The sequence below is a fragment of the Rattus norvegicus genome (genome assembly GCF_036323735.1).
Source record: "Rattus norvegicus strain BN/NHsdMcwi chromosome Y unlocalized genomic scaffold, GRCr8 chrY_unlocalized_3, whole genome shotgun sequence".
In the NCBI taxonomy this organism is placed as follows: Eukaryota; Metazoa; Chordata; class Mammalia; order Rodentia; family Muridae; genus Rattus; species Rattus norvegicus.
Genome location: NW_026947389.1, coordinates 771809 through 792460, shown reverse-complemented (window position 1 = coordinate 792460; position 20652 = coordinate 771809). Strand labels below are relative to the sequence as shown.

General features: G+C 38.5%; 1 long non-coding RNA gene across 1 annotated transcript in view; it reads right to left on the bottom strand.

Moving 5' to 3' along the window:
* Positions 1 to 3147, bottom strand: part of LOC134484691 (uncharacterized) — a 36316-nt gene extending 33169 nt beyond the window's left edge. Inside the window, exon 1 of the long non-coding RNA XR_010062344.1 lies at positions 420 to 3147. This is a non-coding gene — a long non-coding RNA (uncharacterized LOC134484691). The remainder of the gene's footprint in view (positions 1 to 419) is intronic.
* Positions 3148 to 20652: the final 17505 nt, after the last annotated feature.

The window sequence follows — 20652 nt, the reverse complement described above, 5'->3', positions numbered from 1 at the left end:
GGTTACTGTAAGGGAATGGTAATCAGAGTAATACTAGTGAAAGACAGATGATGAAATCTCAACTAGAAGCACTTCTCTCTCCCAGATATCAGTGTCAGACACAAACTGCAATATAGGTATCCAAACCATGGAGGAGTTTTCTCTGAGCTAGGGACACAATTCCTGTCTTTCCCTTTTTCCTTAGGACCTTTTTCTTCTTTTCAAAAAGAGAAAAGTCCATGAGCTCTCAGGAAATCAACTGTGCCCTTCCCAACCCTTGGCTTTGGGAATAAAGAAATTAATGATATAAACTCTCTGACTTCCAGGAACCATAAGAACAGGGAAGTCCAGATGCTTCTGAGAGGCTCACAGCTCTTGATTCCCATATGTGGAAGGGTCAGATCAATGCTGTCTGTTCAGGGAACACACTAAACACCTACCCAGGATTCACTGAGCTCTCCAGTGGACCATGTATTTCTTCCTTTTTTATACCATGACAGAAGGGCAGCTTCCTTCTCCTCTTCTTGGATCCTTTCATCCTCTTTGCTCTCCCTAAAAAATGGCTGTTTACTCTGAATTAAAGGCCAGTTACAAACCCTAGATGTACTGAAGGAATATCTGAGAAGCAGGTGGTGTCACAACAACACTTCTGACCTCACAGAAGGAGCTAGGGCTCTCCAGGTTACAAGATATTTTTCGGGAAGGACCTAATGATGATGATGTCACTGAGAACCTCCATGTCCTACCTGCTGAACAGCTTTCCTTATATTGACCAGTTTCAAGAGTGCCTTTTCCAGGAGAGTCTCTTGTGACACAGTGGAAACCTTTACATACTCCATCTCTCTAAATCTAGAGAATTGTCTTGTCTTCATTAGTGGTTACATGCTACTACCCAAAGACTATACATGAACTAACCCGGGACTCCAAAATCATTGGTATCACTGAATGCCTAGTAGTGGCACCAGTGGAAGGGGAAGACTTTGGTCCTCCCAAGACTAAAACCCCAGTGAAGGAAAGTAATATGGGGGTGGATCGGGTTAGGAACACCCCTATAGAAGCTGAGTGGGAAGAGCTAGGAAAATGTAAACCTATAACCTAGAAAGGGAATAACATTTGAAATGTAAATAATAAATTTGCAAGTTAATGAAAATAGAAGAAAAAAAAAACACTCCTTCTGGAAGAGGAGAACATATGATTTTCCGTTAAGGATCAATGGGAAGAATTTTGGACACCTGGACAAATGTCGAAAAACCCTATTGAATATTGGAAACATTTGGTTATTTCCGGAAAGTCCTGGGTGGATAGGAACATCTTGGGGAAAAATGGGAGATCCAAGTTCTCCATGTCTAGATAGGGAATGATGTTGGGAACCTGGAATGTGTGTGAATATTACCTGGCCCAGTTTGTCAGTAGAAGAGTCAGCAGAAGGTGGCCCAGGTACAGTGTGGTTTTCTCTGAAACTTTCACTGTTCTCTCCAGCACTGTGGTTTGTAGATGTTGCAGGCACTCTGGCTACCAACTCGTCAAAGTCCAGATTTTTTCAAACCCAGTAGACATAACCCGCTTTTTTTTTTCATCTTCCCAAGAATGGGCACTAGAGATGAGGCCACTCTTTTTTCTAGTAGCAGGATGTAAAGCAGATCTTCTGGTATCCCTGGTCAGTGTGTTACTCAGTGATCTGCTATCCTTGGTCAGTGGATTACTCATGCCCCAAGGAACCCTCAGAGGAAGTGGAACTGTCCATTTCTTGTTCTCAGTCAGTTACCTCTTGGGGTCTAGGGCCCTCTTACTGACTGAAGCCTTTATATGATCTTTGAGTTTCTGTAGGTTTTCTGTAACACGAGCATCAGGTTTTTTGAATCTCTGGTCTTCATAGGGTTTTGGGCATCTGAACTTGTGCCGAGTTCATGTAAGTAGTCCTGGAGGTGCAAACTTGCTCGGGTCTCTGCTATTCAAGTGCTTCCCCCATTGAGGAGTGATGTTGTAATCTGGTTCGGGGACACTGAAGGCAGTCTCAGGTGGCGTAGGCTGGGAACCCTTCAAGTGCTTCCCCCATTGGAGTCCGGTGTTATAATCTGCTTGGGGGGACAATGAAGGGGCTTCCAGGCTGTGGAGGCTGGGAAATCGGCAGTGCATGGTCAGAGGGTAAAGTCCCGGATGAGGCTCGCTGGCCTCTCTCCACACATCTGGCTGTTTAGTCGTTAAGAAAATTGAACAAGAAATCGTGAATGGGCTATTACCACGTAAGGGGCAGTGAATGTACTTGCCCAGAGGTGAGTCTTGGTGAACATCAGTTGAGCTGTATCCTTTGAGTATGGGTCTCTCTCCCGAGAACTGTGGACAAGTCCAGAAAGAAAAGCAGGGGAATCTCGAGTGAACCTTGATCTCAGGAAACAAAGTTGGATAGGGGCTGTCCTCGAGTTAGCACGGGGCAGTAGCGAGGTCTGCACGGACCAGTTGCGAGGTCTGCACCGGGCACATGCGAAGTCTCCACGGGGAAGTCGCAAGGTCTGCATGGGGCAGTTGCGAGGTTTCCAAGGGGCAGTCTCGATGTCTGCACGGGGTAGTGACAAGGTCTGCTGGGGCAGTCACGAGGTCTGCGTGGGGCAATAGCGAGGTCTGCACGTTGCAGTCGCGAGGTCTGCACGGACTAGTCAGGAGCTGCCTCACTTGTCAGTATTTGTAGTAGCGGCGCGATCATCCAAGCTTTCTGATTGAGGAGGAACCCTATCGACTCTCTTCCTTTGAGTCCAGAGTGCTATCTGCTCTCTGTCAGGGGCCGAGATAAGGGATTCTGGAAGGAGCAACATGAATGGAAAGGGAAAGGGGTGCTTAGGACATTGTGCGGTCAAGCGAATATTACAACAGGATAAATCGCTCTAACTGGAGGCCATCAGTGGTGCAGTGATGTGTCTTGGAACATCATAAGCAAATGGGAAAGGTTGATCCAGACCCTTGCTCCTCAGAGACTGCAGGGACTAGAAAATCACTGGTTGACTGTGTTACGGAATGAACATGTGAGGATGTGAATAGAGCATAGAATGCATGGGATTGATATTAGAATTCCATGTGACTTCCAGGTGTTACTGTGATGCTTCTGCCTAGATGTATCACTATTTTTTCTTGTCCTAAAGCTCTTAATATTCTTCCCAATATGATAGTTTTGAAATATTGAGTATGCTACACAATGGAATGTATTTTTTCTAGTCACATGTATTGAAATTCTAAATGTCTCTTGATATCTTACGCAGTTGCCTGGCTAGAAATCCTGGGATGCTTTCAATACTGGTAAGCTGATTGAATACAACTGTTTGCATTACAAACTTTTCTTTTAAATAATTCTTTTGGTGATCCCCAATTAGATTGTGCAAATGCCTCCTGCCTTTTAAAAACATATCTACAATCACCCTTGCTTGGAGAAAGGAGTTAAGTGTTATGCCTTCTTTGAATGAAGAGAAAGATCTAAGGCTACACTCCTCAGAGAAACAAGCAATCAGGAACTGTAGGAAGAAATATGCATCTAGGGAACAATAAGTGTTCCAAGCTAACCTGAGCAGTAAAATAATGTATGGAAAATACCACTCCTTTATTATTATTATTATTATTATTATTATTATTATTATTATTATTAACCATTGTATTTGTTTTCATTTCAAATATTAACCCCTTTCCAGATCCTGTTAATAAACTCCATCCACCACATACTCCTCCTCTTTGTTTCTAAGAGGGTGCCTCCCCAACTCTCCCAATCATTCTTGCCTCACCCATCTAGAATCACTGTTCTCTGAATTACTCTTCTCTAGGACATCAAGCATCTAAAGGACCAAGTGCTTCCCTTTCCACTGATGTGTGTTGAGGCTGTTCTCTGCTACATATGTAGGGTACCAGACAATGTATATTCTATAGTTGGTGGTTAGGGCCAGGGGTACTCTGAGGGGTCTGGTTAATTGAAATCATTGTTCTACCTCTAATTAAAATCCCCTTCAGATTCTATATCCCTTCCCCTACATCGTCCATTGGGATCTCTAGGTTCAGTTCAATGGTTGGCTTTCCTGGCAAAGCCTCTCAGAGAACAGGCATATCAGACTCCTGTTTGCAAGCACATCTCAGCAACAGCAACAGTGTCCGGTTTGGTGTCTGCAGATCTCTGGAAGGCCTTTCCTCCAGCCTCTGCTCCATTTTTGCCCCTGCCTTTTCATTAGACAGGGATAACTCTGCTTTAATAAGAGCTGGGTGACTGGTCCCATCCTTGCACTGGGGGCTATGTCTATCTACTGCAGGTGGTGTCTTCAGGTTCAATATCACTGTTGTGTATGTTGGCTAATGTCATCACTGTTGGGTCCGGGGAACCTGTCGCATCCCTAGTACCTGGGACATTCTAGAGAGTACCCCCTTACCAGTGAGTACATGCTATGTGCCTTTATTTGTGATTGGGTTACTTCACTCAGGATGATATTTTCTGATTTCATCCTTTTGCCTATGAATTTCATGAAGTCATTCTATTTAACAGCTGAGTATCAAACCATTGTGTAAATGTACCACATTATATGAATCTGTTTCTATTTTGAGGGACATCTGGGTTCTTTCCAGCTTCACTCTTTTATAAATAAGACTGCTATGACCATAGTGGAGCACGTGTCCTTGTTGTAGGTTGGAGCAAGTTTTGGGTATGTGCCATCGAATGGTACAACTGGGTCCTCAGGTAGTAAATACTATGTTCAATTCTCTGCAGAACCTCCAGCCTGGTTTCCAGAGTGGTTTTAAGAGCTTGCACTATCAACAGTGACAGAGTGTTCCTTTCTCTCCACACCATTGCCAGAGTCTGTTGTCAACTGATTTTTTATCTTAGCCATTCTGACTGGTATGAGGTAGAATCTAAGGATTGTTTTAAATAGTTTTTCCCCAACGACTAAGGATGTTGAATATTAGTTTAGGTGCTTCTCAGCTGTTCAATATTCATCAGTTGAGAATTTTTGTTTAGAACTGTAGCCCACTATTAAATAGTGTTATTTGATTCTCTGGTGTAAATCTTCTCCTTGAGTTTTTTGTAAATATTGGATATTGGCTCTCTATCAGATGTAGGATTGGTAAAATCTTTTTCCAATCTGTATGTTGCTGTATGAAACTAAATACAGTGGTCTTTGCTTTACACTAACTTTGAAATTTTATGAAGTTCTATTTGTCGATTCTTGATCTTAGAGCAAAAGTAATTGGTGTTCTATTCAGGAAATTTTCCCCAGTACCAATGTGTTCAAGGTTTTCCCTGCTTTTTCTTTAATTAGTTTCAGTTTCTCTGGTTTTATTTGGAGGTCTTTAATCCACTTTTACTTGAGCTGTGTACAAGGAGATAGGAATGTATTGATTTGCATTCTCCTACATTCTGTCCTTCAGTTGAAACAGCACAATTTTTATCCACTGAATGATTTTAGATCCTTTGTCAATAATGAAGTGGCCATAGTTGTGCGGGTTCTTTTCTGCATCTTCAATTCTATTCCATTGATCTACCTGCCTGTCTCAATACCAATACAATACAATTTTTCATCACGATTGCTCTGTAATACAACTTGAGCTCAGGGATGGTGATTTCTCCAAAATGCTTTTTTTTCAGAATAATTTTCTCTATCCTGTGATTTATTTTATTGCAAATAAATTTGAAAACTTTCACTTTTATGTTTGTGAAGAATTGATTTGGAATATTGATGGGGAATCCATTCAATCTATAGGTTGCTTTAGGTAAAATGGCCATTTTTACAATATTAATCCTGCCAATACACGAACATTGGAGTTCTTTCTAATTTCTGAGATCTTCAATTTCTTTCTTCAGAGACTTGTTTTCTTGTCATATATATCTTTCACTTGCTTGGTTAGAGTGAATCTGAGTTATTTTATAAGCTTCTTTATTATTGTCAAGGGTGTCATTTCCGTAATTTCTATCTCAGCCTATTTCTCTTTTGAGTAGAGGAAAGCTACTTATTTGTTTCAATCAATATTATATTCTGTCACTCTGCCAAAGTTGTTTATCAGGCTTAGAAGTTCACTTGTGGAATTTGTGGGGTCACTTAAATATACTACCACATAATCTGCATATAGTGACATTTTGAATACTTCCTTTGCAATATTTATCTCTTTACCTCCATTTGTTGTCTAATTACTCTGGCTAGGACTTCAAATACTATATTGAAAAGGTAGGGAGAGAGTGTGTGTCCTTGTCTAGTTTCTGATTTTAGTGGGATTGTGTTAAGTTTCTCGCCATTTAGTTTGATGTTAGCTACTGGTTTCCTGTATATTGCTTTTACTGTTCTTCAGTACGGTACTTGAATTTCTGATATTTCCAAGAGTTTTACCATGAAGGGTTAGGTTCTATAAAATGTTTTCTCAGCATTTAATGAGATGATTGCTTGTTTTTTTTCATTGATTTGTTTTTGTAGTGGATTAGACTGATTGGTTATTAGGTTCTGTATATTAATCCATCCCTGTATTCTTGGGATGAAGCATACTTGATCATGATGTATCATTGTTTTGATGTGTTCTTGGAATTTGCATGCAAGAAATTTACTCAGAATTTTTGCAGGGAAATTCATGAAAAAAATGATCTGAAATTCTCTTTCTTTGTTGGGTCTTTGTTTGCTTTACTTATAAGCATAACTGTGGCGTCAGAGTTGTGTAGTGTTCCTTCTATTTCTAATTTGTGGAATAGTTTGGAGAATATTGGTATTAGGTATTTTATGAATGTCTGAGAGAATTCTGTACTAAACCTTCCTGGTCCAGGGATCTTTCTGTTGGGAGACAATTAACGACTGCTTCTACTACTTTACGAGTTATGGGAGTATTTAGATGGTTTATCTGATCGTGATTCAACTTTGGTACCTTGTATCTGTCTAGAAAATTATCCATTTAATCCTTACTTTCCAGTTCTGTTAAGTATAGGCTTTTATAGTAGGATCTGATAATTTTTTGAGTTTTCTCATTTTCTATGGTTATATCTCTATTTCACTTATGATTTTGTTATTTTTAATTTGAATAATAAGGATTTACCTGTCTTCTGGATTTTTTTAAAGAACCAGCTCCTGGTTTTCTTGATTCTTTATATAATTCCTTTTGTTTCTACTTGGTTGATTTCAGTCCGGAGTTTGAATATTTCCTATTGTCTAGTCCTCTTGGTGTATTTGTATTTTATTAGTTCTGTGATTTCAAGTGTTCTGTCAAACTGCTAGTGTATCATAGCTCCTGTTTCTTTGTTGAGGGTCTCAGAGCTATCAGTTTTTCTCTTAGCATTGCTTTTTTGTATTCTCAAGTTAGGCCTTCATTTTCATTAAATTCAAGAATGTCTTTAATTTTTTTCTTTATTTCTATTTGAATAACTTCTCCTCGAGTAAATCATTCCTCAGCTACCATGTATAAGTCGGACTTTGGTTGTTCTTGTTGTTATTGTAGACAATTTTTAGTCTGTAATGATCTTGTAGGATGCATGGAATTAATTCAATCTTCTTGTATCTGTTGAGGCATGTTTCGTGATGGATGTTATTGTCAGTTTTGGAGAAGGTACCATGTGGGACTGAGAGGAAAGTGTCAGGAGCCATAAGAGGACAAGCTAATAACTAGCAGGTGGTCATCCTCAGATGGACAGCCTTGGATTATTTTATAGTCCACAACTTGTTTGCCCTTATTAAGCAAGGCTGTAAGGGATACATTTTGGGAAATTTTCCTGCTATTGAAATGCTATTCCTGTTGTTATTATTAGAAATATATAACAATCATTGAGTAAGAGCACACCCACTTGGAGGAGATCTCTGCAGAGCTACGAAGTTGTACTGTCCTGTAGTGATGCTATACAGACAAATAGATCAATTCTTTACACTTAATAATGATCCTACAATAATTTCTAATATTATATCAATGGTTATTAAGCTCTTTTATAGTGGGACTGCTAGAAGTCTCTTTTTATAGTCAAAATTGCAGTGAGAACTCTGCCAGTCTACCAGGTGTCACCAGTTAATTCTTCTGAGATAGTAAACAGACTTTATCCTATTCAGAACCCATTAACAAGGTTGTAAAACAGTTATCAAGAGTCATAAAAAGAGAAGAAATGATTTGTTACAGGTGCAAGGACAGATGATAAGATATTGACTGGGTTTATCTGTAAATAACTTCTCTATCAACTATGGTTTTAGACCTTCAGTGAACCTATAGAGCTGACACTGGTGATGAATGTTTAGCCAGATAATTACTCCTGATAAATATTCATGTAAAAATTCTCGGTTGTAAATTGTATTTCAATTTATGCTTTGATCTTTCATATGAACTAGAGATGAACTTTGTAACATGTGATCATGTATTCTGAAATATGTTTAAATGCTGAGGAGAAAGAAATAAACACAAAAAAGGACTGAGAGAGAAGGACTGAACTGGAAGGACAGAGACAGATGGACTGAGCTTGAGAGGGGCCGAGCTGAAAAGTCAGCTTTGAGCTAAGGAGAACGGAGCTTAGTAGAACAGAGCCAAAAATATCTGGGCTGAGAAGAAATGTAGAAAGATATAATGTAGATACTATAAGTAACATAAGAGGGCAATCTGCAGAATGCAGAGGAGATGAGGAAAACAGAAGAAGCTGGAAAGAGCGGAAGGTGCAGTCTGGTTTCTCCTTACCATGGGACAGAACAGGTCATTTCTTAATAGCAATGCAGGCTTACTCTTATCAAAAGGAACAAGGCTTTTCTCTTACACACTTGGGTTTAATTCACTTAGCATTAAAAGGGTCGAAGTGATTTTTTTCTTTATGTAATAAAGATTGGAGCTCATCTTTCTGCACTGGTGCTTGGTCATTTGCTCCCTATGCTTATGTAAGTAAGAATATCTGTGTAAGTATGTAATTACAAGAATGTATGCATGTTTGTGTGTGTAAGAGTGTAATTGTGAGAATGCGTGTAAGTTAGGCCCAGGTGATTTTGAATGGAAATATATAAATTCACGTTTATGGAATCCAGTTTTAAAATTACGAGGTTTATGCATATTTGGCTATGTAAAATACTGACATCATTTGTGATTCAAATATACTAACAATTTGATTATACTTACCTTCATTAATATTTAAACTACTCCTTGAAGATATTTTAATGGATAATATCAAAATATGTTTATAGGAATGGTACATTAAATACTTCTGTTAATAGTCAAAATAAGGAAATGCTTCTGATATTTATGCATTTTATTATTTGATTATGAAAGAAACTGAATGATCTTAGATTTTGTAATAATGTTTAAAAATTATTTGTTCTTTTTTTTTTTTTTTTTTTTATTAACTTGAGTATTTCTTATATACATTTCGAGTGTTATTCCCTTTCCCGGTTTCCGGGCAAACATCCCCCTCCCCCCTCCCCTTCCTTATGGGTGTTCCCCTCCCAACCCTCCCACCATTGCCGCCCTCCCCCCATAGACTAGTTCACTGGGGGTTCAGTCTTAGCAGGACCCAGGGCTTCCCCTTCCACTGGTGCTCTTACTAGGATATTCATTGCTACCTATGGGGTCAGAGTCCAGGGTCAGTCCATGTATAGTCTTTAGGTAGTGGCTTAGTCCCTGGAAGCTCTGGTTGCTTGGCATTGTTGTACTTTTGGGGTCTCGAGCCCCTTCAAGCTCTTCCAGTTCTTTCTCTGATTCCTTCAATAGGGGACCTATTCTCGGTTCAGTGGTTTGCTGCTGGCATTCGCCTCTGTATTTGCTGTATTCTGGCTGTGTCTCTCAGGAGCGATCTACATCCGGCTCCTGTCGGTCTGCACTTCTTTGCTTCATCCATCTAGTCCAATTGGGTGGCTGTATATGTATGGGCCAAATGTGGGACAGGCTCTGAATGGGTGTTCCTTCAGTCTCTGTTTTAATCTTTGCCTCTCCCTTCCCTGCCAAGGGTATTCTTTTTCCTCATTTAAAGAAGGAGTGAAGCATTCACATTTTGATCATCCGTCTTGAGTTTCATTTGTTCTAGGGATCTAGGGTAATTCAAGCATTTGGGCTAATAGCCACTTATCAATGAGTGCATACCATGTATGTCTTTCTGTGATTGGGTTAGCTCACTCAGGATGATATTTTCCAGTTCCAACCATTTGCCTACGAATTTCATAAACTCGTTGTTTTTGATAGCTGAGTAATATTCCATTGTGTAGATGTACCACATTTTCTGTATCCATTCCTCTGTTGAAGGGCATCTGGGTTCTTTCCATTTTCTGGCTATTATAAATAAGGCTGCGATGAACATAGTGGAGCACGTGTCTCTTTTATATGTTGAGGCATCTTTTGGGTATATGCCCAAGAGAGATATAGCTGGATCCTCAGGCAGTTCAATGTCCAATTTTCTGAGGAACCTCCAGACTGATTTCCAGAATGGTTTTACCAGTCTGCAATCCCACCAACAATGGAGGAGTGTTCCTCTTTCTCCACATCCTCGCCAGCATCTGCTGTCACCTGAGTTTTTGATCTTAGCCAATCGCACTGGTGTGAGGTGAAATCTCAGGGTTGTTTTGATTTGCATTTCCCTTATGACTAAAGATGTTGAACATTTCTTTAGGTGTTTCTCAGCCATTCGGCATTCCTCAGCTGTGAATTCTTTGTTTAGCTCTGAACCCCATTTTTAATAGGGTTATTTGTTTCTCTGCGGTCTAACTTCTTGAGTTCTTTGTATGTTTTGGATATAAGGCCTCTATCTGTTGTAGGATTGGTAAAGATCTTTTCCCACTCTGTTGGTTGCCGTTTTGTCCTAACCACAGTGTCCTTTGCCTTACAGAAGCTTTGCAGTTTTATGAGATCCCATTTGTCGATTCTTGATGTTAGAGCATAAGCCTTTGGTGTTTTGTTCAGGAAATTTTTTCCAGTGCCCATGTGTTCCAGATGCTTCCCTAGTTTTTCTTCTATTAGTTTGAGTGTGTCTGGTTTGATGTGGAGGTCCTTGATCCACTTGGACTTAAGCTTTGTACAGGGTGATAAGCGTGGATCGATCTGCATTCTTCTACATGTTGCCCTCCAGTTGAACCAGCACCATTTGCTGAAAATGCTATCTTTTTTCCATTGGATGGTTTTGGCACCTTTGTCAAAAATCAAGTGACCATTGGTGTGTGGGTTCATTTCTGGGTCTTCAATTCTATTCCATTGGTCTATCTGTCTGTCTCTGTACCAATACCATGCAGTTTTTATCACTATTGCTCTGTAATACTGCTTGAGTTCAGGGATAGTGATTCCCCCTGAAGTCCTTTTATTGTTGAGGATAGCTTTAGCTATCCTGGGTTTTTTGTTATTCCAGATGAATTTGCAAATTGTTCTGTCTAACTCTTTGAAGAATTGGATTGGTATTTTGATGGGGATTGCATTGAATCTGTAGATTGCTTTTGGTAAAATGGCCATTTTTACTATATTAATCCTGCCAATCCATGAGCATGGGAGATCTTTCCATCTTCTGAGGTCTTCTTCAATTTCTTTCCTCAGTGTCTTGAAGTTCTTATTGTACAGATCTTTTACTTCCTTGGTTAAAGTCACACCGAGGTACTTTATATTATTTGGGTCTATTATGAAGGGTGTCGTTTCCCTAATTTCTTTCTCGGCTTGTTTCTCTTTTGTATAGAGGAAGGCAACTGATTTATTTGAGTTAATTTTATACCCAGCCACTTTGCTGAAGTTGTTTATCAGCTTTAGTAGTTCTCTGGTGGAACTTTTGGGATCACTTAAATATACTATCATGTCATCTGCAAATAGTGATATTTTGACTTCTTCTTTTCCGATCTGTATCCCCTTGACCTCCTTTTGTTGTCTGATTGCTCTGGCTAGAACTTCAAGAACTATATTGAATAAGTAGGGAGAGAGTGGGCAGCCTTGTCTAGTCCCTGATTTTAGTGGGATTGCTTCAAGTTTCTCTCCATTTAGTTTAATGTTAGCAACTGGTTTACTGTATATGGCTTTTACTATGTTTAGGTATGGGCCTTGAATTCCTATTCTTTCCAGGACTTTTATCATGAAGGGGTGTTGAATTTTGTCAAATGCTTTCTCAGCATCTAATGAAATGATCATGTGGTTCTGTTCTTTCAGTTTGTTTATATAATGGATCACATTGATGTTTTTCCGTATATTAAACCATTCCTGCATGCCTGGGATGAAGCCTACTTGATCATGGAGGATGATTGTTTTGATGTGCTCTTGAATTCGGTTTGCCAGAATTTTATTGAGTATTTTTGCGTCGATATTCATAAGGGAAATTGGTCTGAAGTTCTCTTTCTTTGTTGTGTCTTTGTGTGGTTTAGGTATAAGAGTAATTGTGGCTTCGTAGAAGGAATTCGGTAGGGCTCCATCTGTTTCAATTTTGTGGAATAGTTTGGATAATATTGGTATGAGGTCTTCTATGAAGGTTTGATAGAATTCTGCACTAAACCCGTCTGGACCTGGACTCTTTTTGGTTGGGAGACCTTTAATGACTGCCTCTATTTCCTTAGGGGTTGTTTAACTGGTTTATCTGTTCCTGATTTAACTTCGATACCTGGTATCTGTCTAGGAAATTGTCCATTTCCTGAAGATTTTCAAATTTTGTTGAATATAGGTTTTTATAGTAAGATCTGATGATTTTTTGAATTTCCTCTGAATCTGTAGTTATGTCTCCCTTTTCATTTCTGATTTTGTTAATTTGGACGCACTCTCTGTGTCCTCTCGTTAGTCTGGCTAAGGGTTTATCTATCTTGTTGATTTTCTCAAAGAACCAACTTTTGGTTCTGATGATTCTTTCTATGGTACTTTTTGTTTCCACTTGGTTGATTTCAGCTCTGAGTTTGATTATTTCCTGCCTTCTGCTCCTCCTGGGTGTATTTGCTTCTTTTTGTTCTAGAGCTTTTAGGTGTGCTGTCAAGCTGCTGACATATGCTCTTCCCTGTTTTTTTCTGCAGGCACTCAGAGCTATGAGTTTTCCTCTTAGCACAGCTTTCATTGTGTCCCATAAGTTTGAGTATGTTGTATCTTCATTTTCATTAAATTCTAAAAAGTTTTTAATTTCTTTCTTTATTTCTTCCTTGACCAGGTTATCATTGAGTAGAGCATTGTTCAATTTCCACGTATATGTGGGCTTTCTTCCCGTATTGTTATTGAAGACCAGTTTTAGGCCGTGGTGGTCCGATAGCACGCATGGGATTATTTCTATCTTTCTGTACCTGTTGAGGCCCGTTTTTTGACCAATAATATGGTCAATTTTGGAGAAAGTACCATGAGAAGCTGAGAAGAAGGTATATCCTTTTGCTTTAGGATAGAATGTTCTATAAATATCCATTAAGTCCATTTGGCTCATGACTTCTCTTAGTCTGTCGACATCATTGTTTAATTTCTGTTTCCATGATCTGTCCATTGATGAGAGTGGGGTGTTGAAATCTCCCACTATTATTGTGTGAGGTGCAATGTGTGTTTTGAGCTTTAGTAAGGTTTCTTTTACGTATGTAGGTGCCCTTGTATTTGGGGCATAGATATTTAGGATTGAGAGTTCATCTTGGTGGATTTTTCCTTTGATGAATATGAAGTGTCCTTCCTTATCTTTTTTGATGACTTTTAGTTGGAAATTGATTTTATTTGATATTAGAATGGCTACTCCAGCTTGCTTCTTCTGACCATTTGCTTGGAAAGTTGTTTTCCAGCCTTTTACTCTGAGGTAGTGACTGTCTTTGTCTCTGAGGTGTGTTTCCTGTAGGCAGCAGAATGCATGGTCCTCGTTGCGTATCCAGTTTGTTAATCTATGTCTTTTTATCGGGGAGTTGAGGCCATTGATATTGAGAGATATTAAGGAATAGTGATTATTGTTTCCCGTTATATTCATATTTGGATGTGAGGTTATGTTTGTGTGCTTTCATTCTCTTTGTTTTGTTGCCAAGACGATTAGTTTCTTGCTTCTTCTAGGGTATAGCTTGCCTCCTTATGTTGGGCTTTACCATTTATTATCCGTTGCAGTGCTGGATTTGTAGAAAGATATTGTGTAAATTTGGTTTTGTCATGGAATATCTTTGTTTCTCCATCAATGTTAATTGAGAGTTTTTCTGGATACAGTAACCTGTGCTGGCATTTGTGTTCTCTTAGGGTCTGTATGACATCAGTCCAGGATCTTCTGGCCTTCATAGTTTCTGGCGAGAAGTCTGGTGTGATTCTGATAGGTCTCCCTTTATATGTTACTTGACCTTTTCCCCTTACTGCTTTTAATATTCTTTCTTTATTTTGTGCGTTTGGTGTTTTGACAATTATGTGACGGGAGGTGTTTCTTTTCTGGTCCAATCTATTTGGAGTTCTGTAGTCTTCTTGTATGTCTATGGGTATCTCTTTTTTTAGATTAGGGAAGTTTTCTTCTATGATTTTGTTGAAGATATTTACTGGTCCTTTGAGCTGGGAGTCTTCACTCTCTTCTATACCTATTATCCTTAGGTTTGATCTTCTCATTGAGTCCTGGATTTCCTGTATGTTTTGGACCAGTAGCTTTTTCCGCTTCACATTATCTTTGACAGTTGAGTCAATGATTTCTATGGAATCTTCTGCTCCTGAGATTCTTTCTTCCATCTCTTGTATTCTGTTGGTGAAGCTTGTATCTACAGCTCCTTGTCTCTTCTTTTGGTTCTATATCCAGGGTTGTGTCCATGTGTTCTTTCTTGATTGCTTCTATTTCCATTTTTAATTCCTTCAACTGTTTGATTGTGTTTTCCTGGAATTCTTTCAGGGATTTTTGCGATTCCTCTCTGTAGGCTTCTACTTGTTTATTAATGTTTTCCTGTGTTTCCCTAAGTGTGTTCATGTCTTTCTTGAAGTCCTCCAGCATCATGATCAAATATGATTTTGAAACTAGATCTTGCTTTTCTGGTGTGTTTGGATATTCCATGTTTGTTTTGATGGGAGAATTGGGCTCCGATGGTGCCATGTAGTCTTGGTTTCTGTTGCTTGGGTTCCTGCGCTTGCCTCTCGGCATCAGATTATCTCTAGTGTTACTTTGTTCTGCTATTTCTGACAGTGGCTAGACTGTCCTATAAGCCTGTGTGTCAGGAGTGCTGTAGACCTGTTTTCCTCTCTTTCAGTCAGTTATGGGGACAGAGTGTTCTGCTTTCGGGCGTGTAGTTTTTCCTCTCTACAGGTCTTCAGCTGTTCCTATGGGCCTGTGTCTTGAGTTCACCAGGCAGCTTTCTTGCAGCAGAAAAGTTGGTCTTACCTGTGGTCCTGAGACTCAAGTTCGCTCGTGGGGTGCTACCCAGGGGCTCTCTGCAGCGGCAGCAACCAGGAAGACCTGTGCCGCCCCTTCCGGGAGCTTCAGTGCACCAGGGTTCCAGATGGTCTTTGGCTTTTTCCTCTGGCGTCTGAGATGTGTGTGCAGGGAGCAGTCTCTTCTGGTTTCCCAGGCTTGTCTGCCTCTCTGAAGGTTTAGCTCTCCCTCCCACGGGATTTGGGTGCAGAGAACTGTTTATCCGGTCTGTTTCTTTCAGGTTCAGGCGGTGTCTCAGGCAGGTGTCCTGCCGCTCCTGGGCCCTCCCCCACGGGAGCCCAGAGGCCTTATACACTTTCCTCTTGGGCCAGCGATGTGGGCAGGGGTGAGCAGAGTTGGTGGTCTCTTCCGCTCTGCAGCCTCAGTAGTGCCAACCTGACCAGGCGGTTGGGTCTCTCTCTCGATATGATAGTATAATTAAGTGATCCCAAAAGTTCCACCAGAGAACTTTTTAACCTGATAAACAACTTCAGAAAAATGTCAGGGTATAAAATTAACTCAAACATACCAGGAGCCTTCCTCTCCTCAATGTATCCATAGACAGGCTGAGAAAGAAAATAGTGATTTCACAAACTTCACAATAGTCCAAAATAATATAAAATATCTTGGTGTGAATTTAACCAAGATAGTGAATGATCTGTATGCAAGAAGTTCAAGTATCTGAAGAAAGAAATTGAAGAAGGTCTCAGAAGATAGAAAGAGCTTCCATGCTCATGGATTGACAGTAGTAATATAGTAAAGGTGACCATTGTGCCAAAAGCAAACTACACATTCAATGCAATCTCCATCAAAAATCCAACTGAATTCTTTAATACAGATAGAAGAAACAATGTTAAAATTCATTTGGATTAAGAAAAAGCCAGGAAAGTGAAAACTATCTTCAACAATAATAGAACTTCTGGGGAAATCTTCAACCCAGAATTCAACAAGTATTACAGAGCAACAGTGATAAAAAGTGCACGGTGTTGGTACAGAGACAGAGAGATCGACAATGAAATAGAATTGAAGACCCAGAAATGAACCCACACACCTATCAGTTGATCTTTGGCAAAGGAGATAAAATCATCAAAGGAAGAAACATAGCATTTTTCAAAAATAGGGCTTATTCTACTGGAAGCCAGCGTGTAGAAGAAGGGAAAATATCCCATTCTTTTTTTTTTTTTTTTTGGTTCTTTTTTTCGGAGCTGGGGACCGAAAAATATCCCATTCTTATGACCATGTACAAAGGTTAAGACCAATAAGGTTGAGAGAGAGAGAGAGAGAGAGAGAGAGAGAGAGAGAGAGAGAGAGAGAAGAGGAAGATGAAGAAGAAGAAGAAGGAGGAGGAGGAGGAGGAGGAGGAGGAGGAGGAGGAGGAGGAGGAGTTGAAACAGAAAGAAAACTAAACTTTAATTCTTCCCCATTCCCTCTCTTCCTCAGCTGTTGTATAGGCAGTCATGTTAGTGAGACATTATGAGTGTAATTTCTGGTGTTACTTTGAGAACCCATCTCATAGTACTCTTTAGTCTTTTACAATCTTCTCGCACCCTCCTCTGTAATGTTTCTCAGCCTTGAATCAAGTGACATTTTGTAGATAGAGCCATTGAGACTGGACTTGAAATTGCTAACCTTCAGTTTGAATGGCTGGGGTTTTTCCTGTGATCTTTGTTGCAGAGACTGTAATTAATTCTGTATATAAGGACACATGGCTTTGATTGTTGTTAGGTAAGATACTTGCTTAAGTAAGTAAGGGGCTTTTCATTCTACCCCATAACCACAGCTCCAATAGCCTTCTACACATGGGTAAATTACCAGTACCATCCATGTTCATTGAACAGGACTTAAGCAAAATTAGAGAATTTTTTTGCTATTACCAAGCTATTTATGCCACTGCCCTGCCATCGTGGATATTCTGCCATGTTGATCATTGTGTTCTCCAGGCATGTTGTGAACAATCACTTAAAACTGACAAGACTGATGATTGTAATTACAGGTTATACTAGAAATTCGACCAGTGCCTGGCTCATCTTCCTGTAATAGAATATTGACTTTCTGATAGGCAGGAGGATGTAAAAGTTAAATTTAGTCTTAACTAATAAAAGGAAATTAAATTTTCCTGGTATAGCACATTTACTTAATTGAAGCAAAATAAAATCTATTTACTTGATGTTGGGGAAATAAGATTTAACAATATAATCCTAAATCCTTTTAAGTGATTAAAAATCACAGATAGTTATTAGCTGTCATACTGTGTAAAATTGGCATCAGGATTGTGACTTTGAAATATCCTGTTTTATGCAAATGCATAGTAATAATGAACAAAATTATGTACCAAGCTTCATGCTTTAGGTAACTAATTGCATGTATTCAATTGTATCTAAGATAATTTTACATTATCTAGGTATCAAATGCATAATTATGATTAAAATAATTAAATATTAAAAAAAGCATACTAGAGTTACTAAGTGGACATGGAAAATAAAATATATTAGAATAATCAAAAATATTTATTAAAAGCCAAATGATGAAAACACTGTATATATAAAAGCAGCCTGGAGCTATATGTCACCTTAAAGTGTTAGAGTGTGTTCCAGTGAGGTGTTTTAGCAGATAAAATTTCATGGCATGAAAAGCCAAGAACCTAAATTAGATACCTACTCATATATGTTTGGAAGACTTCTATATTCACTATATGACCAGAACACATAAAAGCTTACACAGAATATTAATAATGAGACTAATGAGAGCAATAATACTAAGAAAAAAAACAAAACTCTAGGAATATTTTAAAAATTAATGTATTGCCCTTCAAATAGAAAATTCAACACATTTTCTTAGTACATTAACTATTCAAAGAACAACTAAAAAGCTCTTATTTCATTCTATATGAAAGCAAAAACACATCAGATGGACTGTGTAAAGAGAGAACTGCAAGGTGTAAAATTAATATAGTCATTGCAGAGGAAAGAAACAGACACTAACCCAAGGTTTTGTAAGTAAACATTTGAAGGATTTAGTGCATAATATTAACATATTTAATCCAACACATCTTAAGATGATAAAGAAAAGAAAGCTGGAAAAAATAATGCTTGTATGTAGTCATAGCACTTAAAACGTGGCAAGATGTCTCAAGTTTAATGATACCCTGAAATACATCAGAAAATTATAAATAGGTTGATTTTATTATGGAGTGAGTACTGTAGTATTAGCTTAGTGGTTAAGAGTACTTACTGTTCTTAATAGCAAACACGTTCGGTTTCCAACACCCATGAAGCCACTTGTGACCATCTACAAAAGCAGCTCCTGGTCTCCCCATGTACCTGTGTTCATATGCACAAATCTATACATAGACATTCACACATAACAGATCATTAAAATAAAAAGATTCATAAATCTATTTTCTGCACAAATTATAAAGAGTAAGCCTTCTACATATGCAAACAGAATTGATGCAATGTAATAAGAAAGAAAATTCGCAAATAGTATGAAGAGGAAGTTAAGGATTAAAGCTTACACAGTTCAGTAAGCATAAAACGCTAAACTTCATGATTGAATTGCAATGTAGATGTTAAAAAGAATCTAGCATTTGAATTTATAAGTGAATCTATTTATAAATTATTTTATTTATTTACATTCTTTCCATTGTACACTCTCCTGGTCTCCTCCCAGAGTTCTTTATCCCATTCCACCTCTTCCTTCCCTGACTCCAAGAGGATTTTCCCCAAATCCTGCCAGACACCATAATCCCTGTGACCTCAAGGCTCTCAAGGATTAGGCCAGACCAGTCACTCCTCTGCTATACATGTGTCAGGGCATCAGACCAGCTTGTGTATGCTGCCTGGTTGGTGGCTCAGTGTCTGGTAGATCTCAGAGGTCCGGGTTATTTGAGACTGGTTTTCTTCCTATACAGGTTGCCCTCTGCTTCAACTTCGTCAATACTTCCCCTATTCAAAATATGACAGAAGTAAGAGACTGATACCCTTTTAAAATATATGTCTCATTTAATTTTGAATGGTATACTATGGGTTCTTTCACATAAAATTGATTACTATATGTATTTATTATAGTCTCTGATATGGAAATTGGCAGTATTTATACAAATATTACATTACTTAACAGCCTTGACATCATTCCAACTACGTGTTTTGTAATTTATACAAAATATAATGTAAATAATCACCACTGAGCACAGTGCCTGAGTCAGTGTCCATGCTGATTTTCTGTAGTTAACTTTAGTTAATGAAAATGAAAATAATATGAAAGCCACCATGAGGTTATTATTTAAACAAATGAGTATACTGCCATTTATTAAATGGATGATGTTCCATGAAGAAATTCCCCATGCACATGTATTCAAGATATATTGTTAAAAGAAAAACACATGACAGAATATTGCATTATGTAATCAAACTTCATAAACAGAAGATTTACACATATTCTATAATTTTGTCAATGTAGAGTAAACCTGCTACAAGAGCATGGGAAGCAGTAGATAGAACACTGGGAGTTCTAGTTCAATTTGAGCTACACTATGAGACCCAATTTTAAAAACAAATAGAGTAGATTTGAAAGAATGTCTGCCAAACCGTTCTTAGTGGTTACATTTGAAAGTTTTAAGAAAGCAAGTTATTCTTTGACAATTCCACACTTGCACAACACATGTATGGAAGCCCTCTACACTCTCAATCTAATATCTTTCCCAATCAACATACTCTCTTTACACCAAATCCCATAGAACGTGCATGTCTTTTATCTTTTTTGCTTCATGACCCCCTGGATATAAACTGAGCCTCTTCTGTGAACATGTGCATGAAGCTATACATGTAACATCTGGTAAGACACCCGTAGCTACATCATTTTCTATTTCCAGCACTGCGCTTAGTTCCTTTGAATAGGCAGTATCAATATTGTATAGAGTCTGTTCAGATAGATGTAACTATTGTGAGTTCCTGAGTGCCACAAATGTATCATGCTCAGAGGACAGCATCTCACAGATCTCCTTAATTATTAATTAGCCCTTGAAAGAAGCCAAGCCCTGCATCTCACCTTCTCTCTAAACTGGAAGTTATCTTCAATGGGTTATCATTAGAAAATGAAAACTTAGTTTTCTCCAAGGCAATTTCACTGGGTAACCAAACTAATTTTAAGGGTAGACTGCATATAAAGCACTAAGGGAACTCAATATTATCTTTGGAAAATCCTTGTTAGGACTTTTTCTTCAGAATATTTTTTTTCCTTTTGTTATTTGTTTATTTATTTATTAATTTTTTCTCTGTATGTTTTGTGTATATATTTTTTCCTGGTTTTATGTTTCCATGGAATTCATGAGTATGTGAATGGAAGTCTGGGTCTCTGTGTCTGTATCTGATTCTTGTAGCATGCATTGGCTCTTTTCTATCTGCTTGTTTTGTTCTACTCCAGTTCATTAACTTTCATTTTATTTTTATCCCATA